Source organism: Pan paniscus, chromosome 18, assembly GCF_029289425.2.
Source record: "Pan paniscus chromosome 18, NHGRI_mPanPan1-v2.0_pri, whole genome shotgun sequence".
In the NCBI taxonomy this organism is placed as follows: Eukaryota; Metazoa; Chordata; class Mammalia; order Primates; family Hominidae; genus Pan; species Pan paniscus.
In genome coordinates this window covers 29,634,203-29,655,348 of record NC_073267.2, presented here as the reverse complement: position 1 = coordinate 29,655,348, position 21,146 = coordinate 29,634,203, and the positions used below count along the sequence as shown (strand labels likewise).

The following is a 21,146-nucleotide window of genomic DNA, read 5'->3' as shown; positions in this document are numbered from 1 at the left end:
GCTACTCAGGAGGCTGAGACGGGAGAATTGCTTGAACCCAGGAGACAGAGGTTGCAGTGAGCCGAGATTGCGCCATTGCAGTCCAGCTTGGGAGACAGAGAGAGACCCTGTCTCAAAAAAAAAAAAAAGAAAAAAGAAAAAAGAAAAAATTAGTCCCCCTAGAAGGGTGCCTTTTTCTAACTGATCTATTCAGAGGGCATGCATTCATTTTCAAATTGGTCCGCTCAAAGGGGTGGCCTCTTCCAATTGCTTTACCCAAAGGGGGTGCTTTTTTCCGATTGGCACAAAGGGGTCCCATAGACTGGGCTGCGGGGGAGGCCGCAGTGGCCCAGGCTCTGCTACGGACCTGCTATGTGACTTTGGGAGTCACTGTTCCTCTCTAGAACCACAGACTGAGCAAGAGGACAGCTGGGCCAATCGCTGCACTGTGCAGAGGCGGAGAATGAGCCCAGAAAGGGGCAGCAACTTTGCTGAGGTTACACGGTGACACACAGCAGAGCTGCCACTCGACTCTTGCCTCTGTGCTCTATCCTCCCTGCATCGGCTTAGGTCGCTGGCTGCGCCGTGGACTCGGTGTTTCTTTAAGGAGAGGACAGGGAATGAGAGGGGACAAGAGACAGGGAGGGGAGGGCAGCCTAGGCTATAGCTCCCTGGGGTGGGGGTCAGAAGGGGTCAGGGTGACCCAGGCCTCTAGAAGCCCCTTCCCGCCTCCCCCCAGCCCCATGGGGTTGTCATTTGCAGATGTTAATTATTCACGATGCTGCCGCTTTGCCTGGTTTTAATGCACTTTGATGGCGTTCTCTAGCTAATGGGGAAAATCAATAGGTCTTAATTCTTGGTGGCTGTGAAGCTCTGTCTGTCTCCTGTTTGGGTGGCTGGGCCTGGCTCTTCGGCTGGAGGTAGCGGGTAGAGGCTCAGACACAGTTCACAAGAGCCTAAGACTCCACCTTTCCCCTCCCACCCCTGACCCTCTTCTGATGACAGCCTAGGGAAGGAGGATTAGAGTCACCATGCAGCTCCAAACTCTGCCCTGAACATCTTGGAGGGTCTGACCCCTTCAATCTCGGCCATTTGCCACCCCTCCTAGAGGGATGGTGGTTCCCTCTGCCTCCCCCAAGGCCCTCCTGCCCCTGAGCCAGACCTATGGGCCATACCATGGGACAGCAGGGGCCATGTCACAAACTTCTGGTGCCAGAGCCAGTCCTGTAGCCCTTGGCTCTGTTGCTTTGGGATGTGGGGGAGTTTTCCTCTCACCACTCAGGGTCAGCCCTGGTCATCCTCCTGGGTGCAGGCCTGGCTTACAGACCTGTCTTGAGGAGTTGAAGGAATCTGGCCTGGGCCCCACATTAAGAACCTTAAACGTAGACTTACTTGGCCGGTTTACAGTAAGCCTAGATCAAGCCGCTGTACTCCATCCTGGGTGACAAAGCGATACTTCACCTCAAAAAAAGAAAAAGAAAAAAAGAAAAACAAAACGTAGACCTGTGGTATTATCTTTGCATGCCGTCATACACTCAGGCATGACAGTTTCTCTGATGGGATTGAAAGCTAAGACATTCATGGGACGTCATCCGGGAAACCTCCCTTCTCAGACCATACCCTCCTCCGCTATCCCGTGGTGGTCAATGTCCTACATGAGTCCTGTAATTATCTTGTGAATGGAACAGCTATATGGCACTGTATTTGTGTGTTTGTATTAAGAGTGTTCATTACAGCTGGGTGTGGTGGCTCACTCCTGTAATCCCAGCACTTTGGGAGGCCGAGGCTGGTGGATCACCTGAGGTCAGGAAATCAAGACCAGCCTGAGCAACATGGTGAAACCCCGTCTTTACTAAAAATACAAAAATTAGCTGGGCGTGGTGGCAGGCACCTATAATCCCAGCTACTCGGGAGGCTGAGGCAGGAGAATCACTTGAACCCGGGAGGCGGAGGTTGCAGTGAGCCAAGGTCGTGCCACTGCACTCCAGCCTGGGTGACAGAGCAAGACTCCATCTCAAACAAACAAACAAACAAACAAAACCAAGACAAAACAGGAGTGTTCATTAGGCAGATGTAAACATTTAAGATACACCGTGGTTTTCATAATGCTGTTTTTGGTATTTTTTAATGTTTCCAAAACACAATGAGCCTCCAAGAGAGGAAGAGGCCTGAGATAGCTCGGCCTTGGGGAGGCCCTGCCTGCTTCCCGGTGGACCCAGGCCCTGCCTGATGGAGCTGAGGCCCACCCTTGGCTGGCTGGAAATGCTCGGGCCATTTAGAGGATCTGTCCGCTGGGGCCCTCACCTATCACTGTAGCTGTCTGGAACCCAGGACCCAGGGCTCGGAGAATGGCGTCTGCCAAGTTTCATCTGCTCTGTCCGCCCAGGCCCAACCTAGGCATGATCATAGCTCACTGCAGCCTTGATCTGGGCTCAAGCAATCCTTCCACCTCAGCCTCTTGAGTAGCTGGGACTGCAAGCATGTGTCACCATTCCCAACTAATTTTTTTAATTTTTAATTTTTGTAAAGATGGGGGTCTCATTATATTACCCAGGCTAGTCTTGTACTCCTGGCCTCAAGCAATTTTCCCACCTCAGCCTCCCAAAGTGCTAGGATGACAAAGCATGAGCCACCTCGCTGGGCCCCTGGTTTCCTAGAAGAAGTCTTACTTGAATTAAAGTTTATCAGAATGTTGCGGCCGGGGAAGGTGGCTTATGCCTGTAATCCCAGCATTTTGGGAGGCGAAGGCAGGTGGATCACCTGAGGTCAGAAGTTCAAGACCAGCCTGACCAATGTGGTGAAACCCTGTCTCTACTAAATACAAAAAATTAGCCAGGCATGGTGGCGCATGCTTGTAATCCCAGCTACTTGGGAAGCTGAGGCAGGAGAATCACTTGAACCTGGGAGGTGGAGGTTGTAGTGAGCCGAGATTGTGCCATTGCACTCCAGCCTGGGCAACAAGAGTGAAACTCGGTCTCAAAAAAAAAAAAATGTTGCTTCTTCATTTTGTCAAGGATGCCAATGTCTTCCCAGAAGGAGGTTGTGAATTGCATCACATGGAAACAAGTTATATCCTGAGCCAGGTTTGGGCCAAGTTTTCTTTATCACAAGGTAGAATTTTGTTTCTCAGGTAGCAGTCCAGGGGTTGGTAGTCTTCTCAGTTGAAAATGGCTTATAGGCATCACGCTCACATTTTGGTCCTCAAGAAGGAAGAAAGATGGAGTGATGCCTAAATGACACTCCTTACTCCCACTCATTTTCTGTTAGTGAATAGTTGGTTCCTCACTGCAAGGGAGACTGGGAGACTGGGAAATTCAGTCTCTAGCTGCATGGCCATATGCATTGCTAAAGGTGCAAAGGTAGATTACTATTGAAAAGAGGAAGGGAGAATAGGATACAATTAGCAGTCATGATCTAATTCATAGCAGAGGTTCCAAATGCTCCTCTCTGCCTCAAACTCTGTTTGGTAACCCATTTCTTGTGCTTTTTTTTTTTTGGAGTCTCGCTCTGTCAGAGGAAATACATGGAGCAACCAACCTATATTGAATCGGGGGACAGGGGCTCCAAGACCTAGATTATGCAATGTGTTTGAATATACTAAGAAGAGCCTTTCAGTTTTGTCAGGAGGGTTTGTGAATGCACTGATAAAGCTGAAATGAAAATATTAAGCAATGATTAACTCCAGGGAAAACAAAAGGTTGCACAAAAATGGAAATGCCATCATGGTACACTATGTGGCTGAGCTGTTAATATTATCTACAAAGGTATAATAATATAAATACCAAAACTTATTTTAACCAAAAAGGTTATATAACCATATTTAACCAAAAAGGTTATGTAACCATATTTAACCAAAAAGGTTATATAACCATATTGGGAGGATGAAGACAGTATGCATGTGTGTGGAAGAGGAGGGATAGGATATTAGAGAACTACATTTTCATTTTCTATAGTAGGAAGTAAGATCAAAACCAGAAAAATCAAGAAATAGCTGTGTTCACAGATTCTTTAGAATCTTGCCATTCAGAGAATAATCCATGGACCAGTAGCATCAGCATCACCTGGGAGCTTATTAGAAATGCGCAATCTTGGAACCTGCCCCAGACCTGCTGAATCAGAACCTGTATTTTAACAAGATCCCTGGGTGAATTTCATGTTGCTTAGAGTTTGAATGACCTTGACTTCCAAAGACAACAGCAAACAGCAGGATCAGCTAAAAGTGTTGAATGCACTGCCTAATTTAGAAAGAGAAGAGTTGGAGTGCAGAGCAGCAGGATAAAGGGCTGCTAATTTTTGAGATACCGCCTGTAGCTTTGAGTTTTAAACTATGTGGAGGATTTATGTTGCTGAAAAAAAGTAAATCGTGTGCATGAATTCAAATCCCAATGCTGGCTGGGTGTGGTGGCTCATGCTTGTAATCCCAGCACTTTGGGGGGCCGAGGTGGGAGGATCACTTGAGGCTAGGAGTTCAAGACTAGCCTGGCCAACATGGTGAAACCCCGTCTCTACTAAAAATACAAAAAATTAGCCAGGTGTGGTAGTGGGCACCTGTAACCCCAGCTACTCAGAAGGCTGAGGCAGGAGAATCGCTTGAACCTGGGAGGCAGAGGTTGCAGTGAGCCAAGGTCGTGCTACTGCACTCGAACCTCGGTGACACAGCAAGATTCCATAAACAGACAAACAAACAAACACACACACACACAAACAAAAAAAAACCAATCTCAGTGCTACAAAAAGAAATACAAAGGCTTCCTCCTACTAGAGGCCCCCAGGCTGTCCTTTGCCTTGTCAACAGTTTCTAGAGCATCCTTCCAGAACATTTCTCTGCACATCCAGCCTTTGTGTGTGTGACTATCCTGTTTGTCATTTATTTTTATTTTATTTTTTGAGATGGGGTCTCACTCTGTCACCCAGGCTGGAGTGCACTGGTGTAATCATAGCTCACTGCAGCCTCAACTTCCCAGGCTCAAGCAATCCTCAACTTCCCAGGCTCAGCCTGGGACTACAGGCATTGCCACCACGTAACTTTTTAATTTTTTGTAGAGACAAGGTCTCACTGTGTTGCCCAGACTGGCCTCGAACCTGTGGGCTCAAGTGGTCCTCCCACCTTGGCCTCACAAAGTGCTGAGATTACAGGCATGAGCCACCGTGGCTGGCCCGGTTTATTATCATTATCATTACTATTATTATTTCAAACATGAGAGCACATGCAATGCACTGTTGGGCTTCGTGCTATCTTCACTTAACAATAGCTTGAAGATCGTTCCATATATGTGCATATTGATCTGCTTAATTCATTTACAGATTGCTTTTATAGGCTATTACAGGATGCATGGTATTGTAATTTGTTTAACTGCTCCCCTACTGATGGGAAATCAGGTTGTTTACAGCCTTCTTCTATTACACACAGTGCTACAATAAGCATTTTCTAACCACAATGTAGTGTACGGTTAAGGGGACAGAGTTTCTGGGGTTGGAAACCTAGGGGTGCTGTGAAAGCCAGTTATTTGTCCTCTATGAACCTCAGTTTCTATAGCTGTGAAATGAGAATGAAAATGATATTTACAGTGCCTACTATGTGCACTTATATTCTAGACACAGGGGATTCGGGAATGAACAAAACCGATATAAGTCCCTGCCTTTGTGGAGTTATATTCTCGTGGCAGGAGATAGATAATAAATAAGATAAATTAATAAAAATAGGCCAGGTGCAGTGGCTCACGCCACTAACTCCAGCCCTTTGGGAGGCCGAGGCGGGAGGATCACTTGAGGTTGGGAGTTCGAGAGCAGCCTGGCCAACGTGGTGAAACTCCGTATCTACTAATACAAAAAATTAGCCGCGTGTGGTAACACGCATCTGTAATCCCAGCCACTCGGGAGGCTGAGGCAGAAGAATCACTTGAACCCAGGAGACAGAGGTTGCAGTGAGCTGAGATCGCGCCACTGCACTCCAGCCTGGGCAACAGAGTGAGATTCCATCTAAAAAAAAAAAAGAAAAATAAATTAATAAAAATGGATGATGATAATAAGTGATGAAGAAAGTGGAGCAAGAAGAGGATGGAGTGGGAGGTCTGCAGTGTTAGGTAGGTGGCTGCAGATGGCCTTACTGATAAAGTGACACTTGAGTGGCATGGACCTCAAGGGGCTGAGTAGAGAGCTCTGCAAATCCTTGTGGGAAGAGCATTCCAGGGAAAGGAACACGGATGGGAAACTCACTACCTCCCATAGAGCTGCAGGCAATTAAAAGGGCTCTCTATTAGTCAGAGTTCTCTAAAGGGACAGAACTGATAGGATAGATGAATATTTGAAGGGGAGTTTATTAGGAGAATTGACTCACACGATAACAAATGAAGCCCCACAATAGGCCGTCTGCAAGCTGAGGAGCCGGGAAGCCAGTCCAAGTCCCAAAACCTCAAAATTAGAGAAGCTGACAGTGCAGCCTTTAGTCTGTGGCTGAAGGCCCGAGAGCCCCTGGCAAACTACTGGCTTAAGTCCAAGAGTCCAAAAGCTGAAAAACTTGGAGTCTGATGGTTGAGCGCAGGAAGCATCCAGCACGGGAGAAAGATGGAGGCCAGAAGACTCAGCCAGCCTAGTGCTTCCACATTCTACTGCCTGCTTTTATTCTAGCCACACTTGCAGCTGATTAGATGGTGCCCACCCAGATGGAGGGTGGGTCTGCCTCTCTCAGTCCACTGACTCAAATGTTAATCTCCTTTGGCAACACCCTCACAGATACACCCAGGATCAATACTTTGCATCCTTCAATCCAATGAAGTTGACACTCAATATTAACCATCACAGGCTCCCTCCCTGTACCTTCCACCTCCTGGCCCTTAGTCTGTCCTTGGGGATCCATACACAATAAGAAGAATCCCTCCCCTGCATGCTGCAGCTGTTCCATCAAATGCCAGCAAGAGAGCTGCCCCTGCCACATGATCCTGTGTTGAGATGGAGCTGCCCAAAGAACCATGGTGGCTCCCTGGTGGCCTCAGATGCCCAGCCCAGCGGGGTCAGTCCCTAGCCACAGGGGACTCTGCCCCCTGGTCTGGATCCTTCTTCGGGACAGTTGTGTGGTGGGGAGGAGGAACCAGGAGAGAGTGGGGGCTGGGAGTGCCATCTTAGGGTGAGCACACTTGGCTCACAGAGAAGGCTGGCAGCGTGGGCAAGCTGTGTGCAGACCTCAGCAAGGTGGGATATGTGAGAACAGCCCTCTTAGGCAGTTGTCAGCTCTCCTTCAATTTATTTATTTATTATTTATTTATTTGTAAATAATTTTATTATTTATTTATTTATAAATATAAATTATTTATTTATTATTTATTTATGATGGAGTCTCGCTGTGTCGCCAGACTGGAGTGCAGTGGCACCATCTCGCTTCACTGCAACTCCACCTCCTGAGTTCAACCGATTCTCCTGCCTCAGCCTCCTGAGTAGCTGGGATTACAGGCGTACGCCACCAGGCTTGGCTAATTTTTGTATCTTTAGTAGAGACGGGGTTTCACCATGTTGGCCAGGATGGTCTCGATCTCCTGACCTCGTGATCCACCTGCCTCGGCCTCCCAAAGTGCTGGGATTACAGGCATGAGCCACCACGCCCGGCCTCCTTCTTTATTTTTTTATCTTTTATTTTATTTTACTTTTTAAAATAGAGATGGGGGTCTCCCTATGTTGCCCAGGCTGGTCTCGAACTCCTAGGCTCAAGCGATCTTCCTGCCTCAGCCTCCCAGAGTGCTGAGATTAAAGGCGTGAGCCCCTGTGCCTGGCTTCGCTCTCACTTCAGAGAGTAAGATCCGTTTCAGAATTTCTCTGCAGACATCTTTAGGACGGCAGTCTGGTTGGAAGAAGAAGTGCTGGGGAGTTTGTTTCAAGGCAGCATTGGAAGACAGATGTGCTGTTTAACTCATAGTATGTTTATTTTATTATTATTATTATTATTATTTTCTTGAGATGGAGTCTTGCTCTGTCGCCCAGGCTGGAGTGCAGTGGTGCGATCTCAGCTCACTGCAACCTCCGCCTCCCTGGTTCAAGTGATTCTCCTACCTCAGCCTCCCCAGTAACTGGGATTACAGGCACCTGCCACCACGCCTGGCTAATTTTTGTATTTTTAGTAGAGACGGGGTTTCACCATGTTGGCCAGGCTGGTCTTAAACTCCTGACCTCAGGTGATCCACCAGCCTTGGGTCCCAAAATGCTGGGATTACAGGCGTGAGCCACCGTGCCTGGCTTAGAGTATGTTTATTTGGGAGGACTTGGTGGGGGAACAGAAGAGCAAGTGGTGGGAGGGCTAAAGTCCCCCAAGCCACCCAGTAGCATCATCATTGCCCCAGGGTCATGGGAACAGGAAGGACTCTGGTGTCCTCACTCCCCCAGCCTCGCAGTCCGCCTCCAGCAGGGAGTCTAGCAGAGAATGGCTAAGGTGGTTTGCACAGTTGCAGCCTCAGCATTGCAAAGATGACTACGAAAGGGGGTAGATTTGAACTTAACATCCGACACAGGGGCATTTCAGGTCATGAGGAAGGGCCAGGTGTGGTGCTCACGCCTGTAATCCCAGCACTTTCAGGAGCCAAGACGAGAGGATCAATTGAGCCCAGGAGTTTGAGACCAGCCTGGGTAACATGGTAAAATCTGGTCTCTAAAAAAATTAAAAAATTAGCCGGGCGTGGTGGCACATACCTGTAGTCCCAGCTATTCCGGAGGCTGAGGCCGGAGGATCGCCTGAGCCCAGGAGTTTGAGGCTGCAGTGAGCTTCCAGTATCAGTGCACTCCAGCCTGGATGACAGAGCAAGACCCTGTCTCTAAAACAAGACAAAAACAAAGCAAATTAGTGAGGAAAAGATGGGCTACTTGATGGTCTTTGGAGAAATATAAATCTATATTCACAGTTACTAGACACCTTACTCTTTAAACCCTAGGAAACAACAGATGGATCAGAGATTTGAAAGTTAAAAATAAAGCTATAAAAGAATTAGAATAAAATGTAATGATTAAAAAAAGTCTCGATGCAAAAGGCTTTTCCAGGTGAGAAATCAAGTTCAGAAATCAAAAATTTGACTAGAAAAGGCCGAGCGCTGTGGCTCACGCCTGTAATCCCAGCACTTTGGGAGGCCAAGGCGGGCAGATCACTTGAGGTCAGGAGTTCGAGACCAGCTTGGCCAACATGGGGAAACCCCATCTCTACTAAAATACAAAAATTAGCCGGGCGTGGTGGCAGGCACCTGTAATCCCAGCTACTTGGGAGGCTGAGGGAGGAGAATCGTTTGAACCTGGGAGGCAGACATTGCAGTGAGCTGAGATCACACCATTGCACTCCAGCCTGGGCAACAGAGACTCCGTCTCAAAAAAAAAAAAAGGAAAATTGTCTATGCAGCAAAAACTACCATATGCAAAATAAACACAAATAGCAAATGATTTTAAAAGTGCGTAATGCAAAGGACAGATAAGGGGTAATATCCATAAACCAAAATTAGCTCTCACAAATCAGAAAGAAAAGGACTGTGAATCCAATAGGAAAAAGAGCAGCCTGGGCTCACATCTTCATGTCGTTAGTCCCAGCACTTTGAGAGGCTGAGGTGGGAGGATTGCTTGAGCCCAGGAGTTCGAGACCATCCTGGCAACATGGTGAGACTCCATCTCTACAAAAAATACAAAAAAAATTAGCTGGGCGTGGTGGTGGTTGCCTACAGTTCCAGCTACTTCAGAGGCTGAAGTGGGAGGATCACTTGAGCCCAAGAGTTTGAGGCTGCAGTGAGCTGTGATCGCGCCACTGCACTCCAGCCTGTTTCAAAAAACAAAAACAAAAATGAAAACAAACATCATGCCTGTAATCCCAACATTTTGGGAGGCCAAGGTGGGTGGATCACCTGAGGTCAGGTGTTTGAGACCAGCCTGACCAATACGGTGAAACCCCGTCTCTACTAAAAATCCAAAAAAACTAGCCAGGTGTGGTGGCATGCGCCTGTAGTCTCAGCAACTCGGGAGGCTGAGACAGGAGAATTGCTTGAACCTGGGAGCCAGAGGCTGCAGTGTGCCGAGATCCTGCCACTGCGCTCCAGCCTGGGCAACAGAGGAGGACTGTATCTTAAAAAAAAAAAAAAGAAAGAAAGAAAAGAAAAGAAAACAAACAACAACAACAAAAAAAAAAAAAAAAGAAAAGAGAAAAAAAGGAAAAAGCAGAGAATGTAAACTGGTAAATGGAAATAAAGAAATATAAATAGCCAGTAAGTATGTGGGGAACGATACTCATCTTCTCATTACTGAAGGGTCTTTGCACTTTCTGTGCCTTTGCCTGTGACCCTCCTTTCCCAGGTAGCAACAGTAGCTTGCATTCAATTCCTTCAGTTCTGTGTCACTAAAAAATCTAAGGGCTATTACGGCCGGGAGTGGTGGCTCATGAAAATCAAACTTTGTGTGTGTGTGTGTCTGGGTGTGTGTGTGTGTGTTTGAGATGGAGTCTCACTCTGTTGCCCAGGCTGGAGTGCAGGAGTGCACTGGCGTGATCTTGACTCACTGCAACCTCTGCCTCCTGAGTTCAAGTGACTCTCCTTCCTCAGCCTCCGGAGTAGCTGGGATTACAGGTGCCCGCTACCACGCCTGGCTGATTTTTTTGTATTTTTAGTAGAGACGGGGTTTCACCATGTTGGTCAGGCTGGTCACGAACCCCTGGCCTCAAGTAATCCACCTGCCTCGGCCTCCCAAAGTGCTGGGATTACAGGCGTGAACCATGGTGCCCAGTGGACTTCTAGGCTTCTTGCTTGTGGATCTAGATTGATGGTTTTGCTAGTCACTGAAATAGGGACACCAAAAGAGGATTGGGTATGGAGGACCCTGAAGGCAAGCTTGTCCTCCTGATGAGCCCCAGGGGCCTTGGAAACATCTAGGCGAGGTTGTGGAGCAGGAAGTTAGATGTATGGAATTGACTCCAAGGTGAGGTTTGGGCTGTGTATAATTGCGGGACTCACTGGTGTAGAGATGGTAACCAAGGCTGGGCGCAGTGGCTCACGCATGTAATCCCAGCACTTTGGGAGGCCTAGGCGGGCGGATCATGAGGTCAGGAGATTGAGACCATCCTGGCTGACACGGTGAAACCCCGTCTCTACTAAAAATACAAAAAATTAGCCAGGTGTGGTGGCACGCGCGCTACCCGGGAGGCTGAGGCAGGAGAATTGCTTGACCCCGACAGGCAGAGGTTGCAGTGAGCCGAGATTGCACCACTGTACTTCAGCCTGGGGTACAGAGCTAGACTCTGTCTCAAAAAAAAAAAAGAAAAGATGGTAACCAAAGTCCAAGGTGTAGCTGGGTCAGTGCCTCACACTTGTAATCCCAGCACTTTGGGAGGCCGAGGCTGGAGGATTGCTTGAGGCCAGGAGTTTGAGACCAGCCTGGGCAAGATGGTGAAACCCCATCTCTATTGAAACAAACCAAAAACAAAGTCAAAGTGAGTGGGATCAATGAGGGTCAGTGTGGGGTGAGACAAAAAGAGGGCCTAGGACTCGCCTCCAGGAACCCTGATATCTAATTGCCATGTAGGAGGATGAGCCTGTAAAGGGGATGGAGGAAGGGAAGCCAGAATCATCGCAGAAGTCACAGGATTCAGCTTTGCATGAAGGAGGAAGAGTCAATGATCCTGAACACTCCTTCGGAGGCCAAGATAGATAAAGACTTAAAAACAAAAGTCCACTGGATTTAACTTTGATGTCAGAGAAAATGCTAATCCAGGGTTTCTTTGTTTCTTTACTTTGTCACTGTTGACATTTGGGCTGGATGATTCTGGGTCATAGGCGGCTGTCCAGTGTGTTAGCAGCCTTCCTGGATTTTATACACTAGATGCTAGTAGCACCCCATCCCTAGGTTGTTTTTTTTTCTTTGACAGAGTCTCACTTTGTCACCCAGGCTGGAGTGCAGTGCAGTTCAGTGGTACAGTCTTGGTTCACTGCAACCTCTGCCTCCTGGGTTCAAGCGATTCTCCTGCCTCAGCCTCCTGAGTAGCTGGGATTACAGGCACATGCCACCATACCCAGCTAATTTTTGTATTTTTAGTAGAGACAGGTTTTCTCCATGTTGGTCAGGCTGGTCTCAAACTCCTGACCTTTGGTGATCCGCTCCCCTCGGCTTCCCAAAGTGTTGGGATTACGGGCATGAGCCACTGCGCCTGGCCCCATCCCTAGTTGTAAACATTGCTTCCAGATGTTGCCTAACATCTCTTGTTGGGAAAATCGCCCTGGTTGTGAACCCCTGCTTTGGCATTGTGTCTTGGGTCGGCATCCAAATGTGGCATTACATAGTTCTTTCTTTTTCTGAGGCAGGGTCTTGCTGCACCCAGGCTGGAGTGCAGTGGTGCAATCATGGCTCACTGCAGTCTCAACTTCCTGGGCTCAAGTGATCCTCTCACCTGAAGCCTCCTGATTAGCTGGGACTAATTTTTTGTATTTTTATATTTTTTGCAGAGACGAGGTTTTACCATGTTACCCAGACTGGTCTGAAACTCCTGGGCTCAAGCGATTTGCCTACTTCGGCCTCCCGAAGTGCTGGGATTACAGGGGAGAGTCACCATGCCCAGCTTCTCCTTGCTTTTTTCACTTAATGGTATATCCTAGAGCTCTTTTCATTACAATACATAGAAGCCTTCTTCATTATTTTATGGCAACAAAATATTCTGTTTTGTGGATTTACCACAGTTTATTTCATCACTTCCCTATTGATGATTCTGATGATTCCCTAGGCTGTTTCCAGTCTTCTAAAAAGAAAGTCAACAGTACCAAGCCACACACACACACACAGACACACATACACACACACACACAATTTTCATTCATGTCAAGTAGCTCTATAGCATAAATTCCCAGGAGTGTTCAGAAAAAAGAAATAAAGGAAAGAAAAAAGAAAATCTGAGCTATCTGATCAGGAAAAAACATCCCCAGAAATGAGACTGCTGAGTCAAAGGATAAATGCATTTGCAATTTTGCTAGATAATGCCAAATTGTCAATCACAGGAGTGGTAGCAATCTGCACAAGCCATTAGAAATGTACTCAAGAGCTTATGTCTCCTTCACCTCAATAGAGTCAAAAGGAAAATGACAAACTAGGAAAAAATATTTGCAGCTCATATCACAAATGAATGGCTATTCTGTCTAATATAAGAATTATTGGCTGGGCGCAGTGGCTCACCCCTATAATCCCAGCACTTTGGGAGGCGGAAGTGGGCAGATCGCTTGAGTCCAGGAGTTTGAGACCATCCTGGGCGACATAGGAACATAGGCAGACTCCCATCTCTACAAATAAGTAAATAAATAAAATATTAATGAGATGGATTCAATTGAAAGTGATTGAAATACAGAAGTGAGAAGTTCCTGAGAAGGTGGAAGTGGGTGAGATTCAAGGCCAGGTGTAAGTGTAGGTGTTTGCCCCAGTTTCTTTTCTTGCTTTCTTTTTTTTTTTTTTTTTTTTTGAGACAGAGTCTCGCTCTGTCGCCAGGCTGGAGTACAGTGGCAGGATCTCAGCTCACCGCAACCTTCGACTCCCTGGTTCAGGTGATTCTCCTGCCTCAGCCTCCTGAGTAGCTAGGATTAAAGGCATGCGCCACCACGCCCAGCTAATTTTTGCATTTTTAAGTAGAGATGGGATTTCAGCATGTTGGCCAGGATGGTCTCGATCTCCTGACCTCATGATCCTCCCACCTCGGCCTCCCAAAGTGCTGGGATTACAGGCGTGAGCCACCGCGTCTGGCCCCCAGTTTCTTTTGTTTTTGTCGTGTTTTTGTTTTTTTGAGATAGAGTCTCACTCTGTCTCCCAGGCTGGAGTGCAGTGACATGATCTCAGTTCACTGCAACCTCCGCCTCCCAGGTTCAAGCGATTCTCCTGCCTCAGCCTCCTGAGTAGCTGGGATTACAGGTGTCCACCACCACACCCAGCTAATTTTTGTATTTTTAGTGGAGACGGGGTTTTGTCATATTGGCCAGGCTGGTCTCAAACTCCTGACCTCAAGTGATCTGCCTGCCTCGGCCTCCAAAACTGCTGGAATTACATGTGTGAGCCACCGTGCCCGACTCTGCCTCAGTTTCTCCATTCATAAAATGGGGGTTCTCGAGCTAACCATGAAAGGCACCTAGCACTGTTCTTTGCTAAATGTAACTCATCCCTTTGCTGAGATCCAGGGCAGACTGGGCTTGGGACCACCGGGCAGAGGCCAGCCTTGGGAACAGGCCTTGTGCACAGGTCCTCCGAGTGCAGCCTGGAGGATGGTCGGTGTTCAGTGGAGGGCCTGAGCCACTCCTGGAGCCTCACCATAGGAGAGGAAGGGAGACCTTTAGCAAAGCCGGAGGAGGGGAACCTGCGGGCCTGGAGCCATCTCTTTGTGAGTCCACCCACAGCCTTCTTCAGCTCCACCAAGCCCACGATGGGGACAGATTGGCCCTAAATTTAGCTAAACATCAGGCCCAGACGGAGCTTTTAAGAAGCACAGTGCACAACAACAGTCATGAGCACCGTCAGTGGAAGCCCCTGGTTTACAAAAGAGGAAACAGGCTGAGAAAGGGCAGGGGGCTATTTCCAGAGCTACACTGCAGGATAGGCCTGACTCCTGCTAACAAGTGTGTATTATGGGCTGGAATGTGTCCCCCTCCAAATGCATATGTTGAAGTCCTGACTCCCAGTGCCTCAGAATGTGACCGTATCTGGAGATAGCAACTTTAAAGAGGTAATTAAGTGAAAATGAAGTCATTGTGGTGGTGGGGGGGGGGTCCGAATCCAATATGACTGGTGTCCCTATAAGAAGAGGAGATTAGGGCTGGGTACAGTGGCTCACGCCTATAATCCCAGCACTTTGGGAGGCTGAGGTGGGTGGATTACCTGAGGTCAGGAGTTCAAGACCAGCCTGATCAATATGGTGAAACCCTGTCTCTACTAAAAATACAAAAATTAGCTGGGCATGGTGGCCTGTGCCTGTAGTCCCAGCTACTCAGGAGGCTGAGACAGGACAATTGCTTGAACCGGGGAGGTGGTAGTTTCAGTGAGCCGAGATCACACACCTGCACTCCAGCCTGGATGACAGAGTGAGACACTGTCTCAAGAAAAAAATTAGCTGGGCATGGTGGTGAGTGCCTGTAATCCCAGCTACTTGGGAGGCTGAGGCAGGAGAATTGCTTGAATCCAGGAGGTGGAGGTTGCAGTGAGCTGAGATCGTGCCACTGCACTCCAGCCTGGGTGACAGAGCAAGGCTCAGTCTCAAAAAAAAGAAAAAAAAGAAGAGGAGATTAGGACACAGACATACAGAGGGAAGACCATGTGAAGATACAGGAAGAAGATGACCATTTAAGGCCCACTCTGGTGGCTTAAACCTATAATCCCAACACTTTGGGAGACCAAGGCAGGAGGATTGCTTGAGGCCAGGAGTTTGAGGCCAGCCTGAGCAACACAGTGAGAGCCCATCTGTCTTTTTTTTTTTTTTTTTTTTTTTGAGACCGAGTCTCACTCTGTTGCCCAGGCTGGAGTGCAGTGGTGCGATCTCAGCTCACTGCAACCTCCACCTCCCGGGTTCAAGCGATTCTTCTGCATCAGCCTCCTGGCTAGCTGGGACTACAGGCGTGAGCCACCACGCTCGGCTAATTTTTTGTATTTTTAGTAGAGACAGGGTTTCACCATGTTGTCCAGGCTGGCCTTGAACTCCTGACCTCAGGTGATCCGCCCGCCTCGGTCTCCCAAAGTGCTGGGATTATCGGTGTGAGCCATCACGCCTGGCGGAGCCTGTTTCTTAAACAAAATTGGCTCTCTGCTCCTCTCATTTGACAGACAGCCACATCTTTTCTCACATCCCTGAGAGCATGGTGAAGGTCGGAACGAATGGATTTGGTCGTATTGGGCGCCTGGTCTCCAGGGCTGCTTTTAACTCTGGTAAAGTGGATATTGTCGCCATCAATGACCCTTCATTGACCTCGACTACATGGTCTACATGTTCCGGTATGATTGCATCTGTAGCAAATTCCATGGCACTGTCAAGGCTGAGAACGGGGAAATCCCATCATCATCTTCCAGAAGCGAGATCCCTCCAAAATCAAATGAGGAGATGCTGGTGCTGAATACGTCGTAGAGTCCACCAGCATCTTCACCACCATGGAGAAGGCTGGGACGCACTTGCAGGGGGGAGCCAAAAGGGTCATCACCTCTGCCCCCTCTGCTGACGCCCCATGTTCGTGATGGGCGTGAACCATGAGAAGTATGACAACGGCCTCAAGATCGTCAGTAATGCCTCCTGCACCACCAACTGCTTAGCACCCCTATCCAAGGTCATCCATGACAACTCTGGTATTGTAGAAGGACTCATGACCACAGTCCATGCCATCACTGCCACCCAGAAGACTGTGGATGGACCCTCCAGGAAACTGTGATGTGACAGCCACGGGGCTCTCCAGAACATCATCCCTGCCTCTACTGGTGCTGCCAAGGCTGCAGGTAAGGTCATCCCTGAGCTGAATGGGAAGCTCACTTGCATGGCCTTCAGTGTCCCCGCTGCCAACGTGTCGGTCGTGGACCTGACCTGCCGCCTGGAAAAACCTGTCGAATATGACGACATCAAGAAGGTGGTGAAGTGGGCATCTGAAGCCCCCTCAAGGGCATCTGGGGCTACACTGAACACCAGGTTGTCTCCTCCGACTTCAACCGTGACACTCATTCTTCCACCTTCGACGCTGGGGCTGGCATTGCCCTCAACGACCACTTTGTCAAGCTTGTTTCCTGGTATGAGAATGAATTTGGCTACAGCAACAGGGTGGCGGACCTCATGGCCCACATGGCCTCCAAGGAGTAAGACCCCCGGACCACCAGCCCCAGCAAGAGCATGAGAGGAAGAGAGAGGCCTGCTGGGGAATCCCTGCCACACTCAGTCCCCCACCCACCACACTGAGAATCTCCCTTCCTCACAGTTTCCATGCAGACCCCCTGAAGAGGGAGGGGCCTAGGGAGCCCCGCCTTGTTGTGTACCATTAATAAAGTCCCCAGCACTCAGCCAATCAATCAATCAATCAGTTTTAAAAAGATGATCATCTACAAGCCAAGGAGAGAGGCCTCAGAAGAAACCAACCCGGCCGACACCTTGATCTTGGACAATCTCCAAGACTCCACAATTGTAGAAAATAAATTTTTCTTGTTTAAACTTCCTAGTCTGAGGCACAGTTGTCCCTTGGTGTCCCTGGGGATTGGTTCCAGGATTTCCCACATATCAAAATTGGCAGATGTTCAAGTCTTCATATAAAATGTTATATTATTTGAAAATAATCTATGCAGTATACTTTAAAACATCTCTAGGTTACTTAGAATACTTAATACAATGCAAATGCTATGTAAATAGTGGTTATACTGTATTTTTTATTGTATTTTATTGCATTGTATTTCATTTTTTTTAGAGACAGGGTCTCTCTCTGTTGCCCAAGCTGGAGTGCAGTGGGGCAACCAGAGCTCACTGCAGACTTGAACTCCTGGACTCAATTGATCGTCCCACCTCTGCCTCCAGAGTAGCTGGGACTACGGGTATGTGCTACCATGCCCAGCCAATTTTTATAAATTTTTCTGAAGAGATGGTGGTCTCATTTCGTTGCTCAAGCTGGTCTCAAACTCCTGGCCTCAAGTGATTTGCCTGCCTTGGCCTCCCGAAGTGCTGGGATTATAGGTGTGAGCTACTGAACTCAGCCTAGTATTGCTCTTTTGTTTTTTTTTTTTGAGATGGAGTCTCACTCTGTCGCCCAGGCTGGAGTGCTGCAGGATAATCTTGGCTCACTGCAACCTCTGCCATCTGGGTTCAAGTGATTCTCGTGCCCCAGCTTCCCGAGTAGCTGGGATTACAGGCACGCGCCACCATACCCAACTAATTTTTGTATTTTTAGTAGAGATGGGGTTTCACCATATTGGCCAGGCTGGCCTCGAACTCCTGACCTCAGGCCATCTCCAGCCTCGGCCTCCCAAAGTGCTGGGATTACAGGCATGAGCCACTGCACCCAGCCTATTACAGTTTTTTTTTTTCCAGATATTTTTGACCTGCGGTTGGTTGAATCTGTGGTTGCAGAACCTGAGGATGTGGAGAGCTGGCCGTTTTTTGCCATGGCAGCCCTCACATACTAATGCAGTGCATTTCCCATTCATGTCAAATACATCTGAAGGCAAGTGGTCCAAGATGCTATGGCCACAACACAGAGTCTCATGCTCCACTTTCTCATCCACCTTCTATTTTCAAGGTCACCTCTTGGGCCAACATGGCTGCTGGAACTGCCTTACTCCAAGCAACAAGGAAGTGGGGAGAAAGCTTGTGTTCCTTCCTTTTAAGGCAACTTCCTACAAGTCCCATAGAGTCATTTTGCTTACATCTTATTGGCCACCGCTTAGTCACATGATGACACCTAGCTGCAAGGGAGGCTGGGAAATGTACCCAGCTAGAAGTAAAAGTTTATTCCTAAGGAGAAGGGGGAGAATGGATGCTGGGAGAGGTACCCAGTGGTCTCTGCCACAGACTATTATCTCAGACCACATACTCAAGAAGGCATGAAGAACTTTCTTACTTTTTCCATAAATCAGCATACTTTCTCTTCCTTTCCTTTCCATTCCTTTTTCTTTTTTTTTTTTTTGAGACAGAGTCTCACTCTGTTGCCCAGGCTGGAGTGCAGTGGTATAATCTCAGCTCACTGCAGCCTCTACCTCCCTGGTTCAAGCGATTCTCCCACCTCAGCCTCCTGAGTAGCTGTGATTACAGGTGCACACCACCATGCCTGGCTAATTTTTATATTTTTAGTAGAGATGAGGTTTCACCATGTTGGCCAGGCTGGTCTCAAACTCCTGACCTCAGGTGATCCACCTGCCTTGGCCTCCCAAAGTGCTGGGATTACAGGCATGAGCCACCATGCTTGGCCACTCAGCATAATTTCTATTGCAAGCTAAGATGGCATTTTCACCTATGTGAATGTGTATATTTCTTGGTAACTTTTGAAGTGCCAAACTATGGTCAGCAGTGTCTGTACTGAAGTCCTCTGTCCATGCAGGTGTGCCTGAGACATCACCCCTCAGCCATCGACCCCCTGGCTTTCAGCTTACACAGGCTGCTTGTTTCTGTCTGTGCCACTCCTTCCGCCTCTCAGGACCATGCTCAAGGCTCAGAGAATGTTCCACTACTCTCATGCCCACTGAGAACTAGGGCATTGTGTGAAGCATTCTCCCCTCTGCTCTTTTTTTTTTCTTTTTGAGACAGGATCTTGCTCTGTCCCTCAAGCTGGAGTGCAGTGGTGTATCATGGCTCACTGCAGCCTCAACCTCCTTGACTCCAGCAATCCTCTTATCTCAGCCTCCCGAGTAGCTGGGACTACAGGTGTGCACCACCATGTCTAGCTTACCTGTGTATTTTTTTGTAGAGATGGGGTTTCGCCATGTTGCCCAGGCTGGTCTCCAACTCCTGCACTCAAGTGATCCCCTGCCTTGGCCTCCCAAAGTGTTGGGATTACGGACGTGAGCCACCATGCCTGGTCCCATCTGCTCTGGGCTTTCTCAAGCATCTCTCTGGGGTCTCATCGCTTTTCCCCCAAGAAGTGGAGTTCAGAGCTTCTCCCTTTGAGATTTCCCAAACTCTCTCTTTTTTTCCATTACTTCCCCTCTGCCTTTCTCTTTTCTCCCTACCCCAGGGGCATCTGAAAGTGACAAGTCCTATTTTTGGCCTTTATCTTTCTCCAATAAGGACTTAAGCTATTGGCATACAAAAGCCCAAAACTCATGGATTTTACCTGCTTCCCACCCTCTCCCATTTCTCTACTGAATATGAGACAAAGACAGGTTTTGGATTAACATTAGGGAAGAAAGAAGAAAATAAAATATCAGGCTAGACATGGTGGCTCACACCTGTAATCTCAGCGATTTGGGAGGCTGAGGTGGGAGGATTGCTTGAGCACAGAAGTTTGAGACCAGTCTGGGGAACATAGTAAGACTCCGTCTCTACAAATAATAATAATAATAATAGTAAAGGTTTTTTAAAATCAAGAAATTAAATAAAACATCAATCTGTGTCTTAAAAAATATTATCCTGCCATATTTACAATAAAGTGTCCTGTGGTTGGCACTATTTGGCATTCCTCACTTCCCTCTCTCTTGCTACTGCCACCATACAGTCTAGAAAAGCTACATTTTCTCTTTCTCAGCCTCTCTTGAAGCTTAGGGAGGTGGTATTTCCCAGTCCTGGTCAATAAGATAGGGACAGAAGGCTGTTCAAGGTTTACAGGAAAGCTTTGAAAAAAGAGGGGCCAGGTGTGGCTGGCATCATTTCTTTCCCTCTGCTTCCTACTTATAATGTGAACATGGCTGGGTGCGGTGGCTCACACCTTTAATCCCAGCACTTTGGGAGGCCGAGGTGGGTGGATCACCTGAGGTTAGGAGTTTGAGATCAGCCTGGCTAACATGGTGAAACTCTGTTTCTACTAAAAATACAAAAAATTAGCTGGAGGTGGTGGTGCATATCTGTAATCCCAGCTACTTGGGAGGCTGAGGCAGGAGAATTGCTTGAACCTGAGAGGTGGAGGTTACAGTGAGCTGAGATCATGCCATTGCACTCCAGCTTGGGCAACAAGAGTGAAACTCCATCTCAAAAAAAAAAAAAAAAAACGTGAACGTGAACACAATGCCTGGAGCTGCAGCAGTCATCTTGCAACCATGAGGAAAAGGCTAAGAAAATCATACAGATGCCATGGCATCATAAGCAGCTGTATCTATATAGTATCATTTATTTACTATTAAGAAAGAAAAATAAACCCCATTTTTAAGTAAACATAATCCCCAGGACATGGTAGGAGCCCCTGGATCAGGCTATGCCTGAAAGCCACCTACATCTAGACTTTCAGACTTTTGTTACTTGCTGCTGAAAGCATTCCTAATGTATATATGTTATTAAATTAACACAAATGCTTTTCTCTTTATTGTCACAGACTATGCCCAGATAGTAACAGAGTGACAGGCATCTTGAATTTTTTTTTTTTTTTTTTTTTTAGATGGAGTCTCACTCTGTTACCCAGGCTAGAGTGCAATGGCACGATCTTGGCTCACTGCAACCTCTGCCTTCTGGGTTCAAGCTATTCTTCTGCCTCAGCCTCCCATCTTGAACTCTGAACCACACGGATGCAAGACCATTTCTAACCATCCTTCTATCATGCTCA

At 47.8% G+C, this 21,146-nt stretch overlaps 1 pseudogene; it reads left to right on the top strand.

Annotated features, from left to right (window-relative positions):
- The first annotated feature begins 11,704 nt into the window (after positions 1–11,704).
- On the top strand, positions 11,705–17,049 carry LOC100974488 (glyceraldehyde-3-phosphate dehydrogenase-like; annotated as a pseudogene).
- Positions 17,050–21,146: the final 4,097 nt, after the last annotated feature.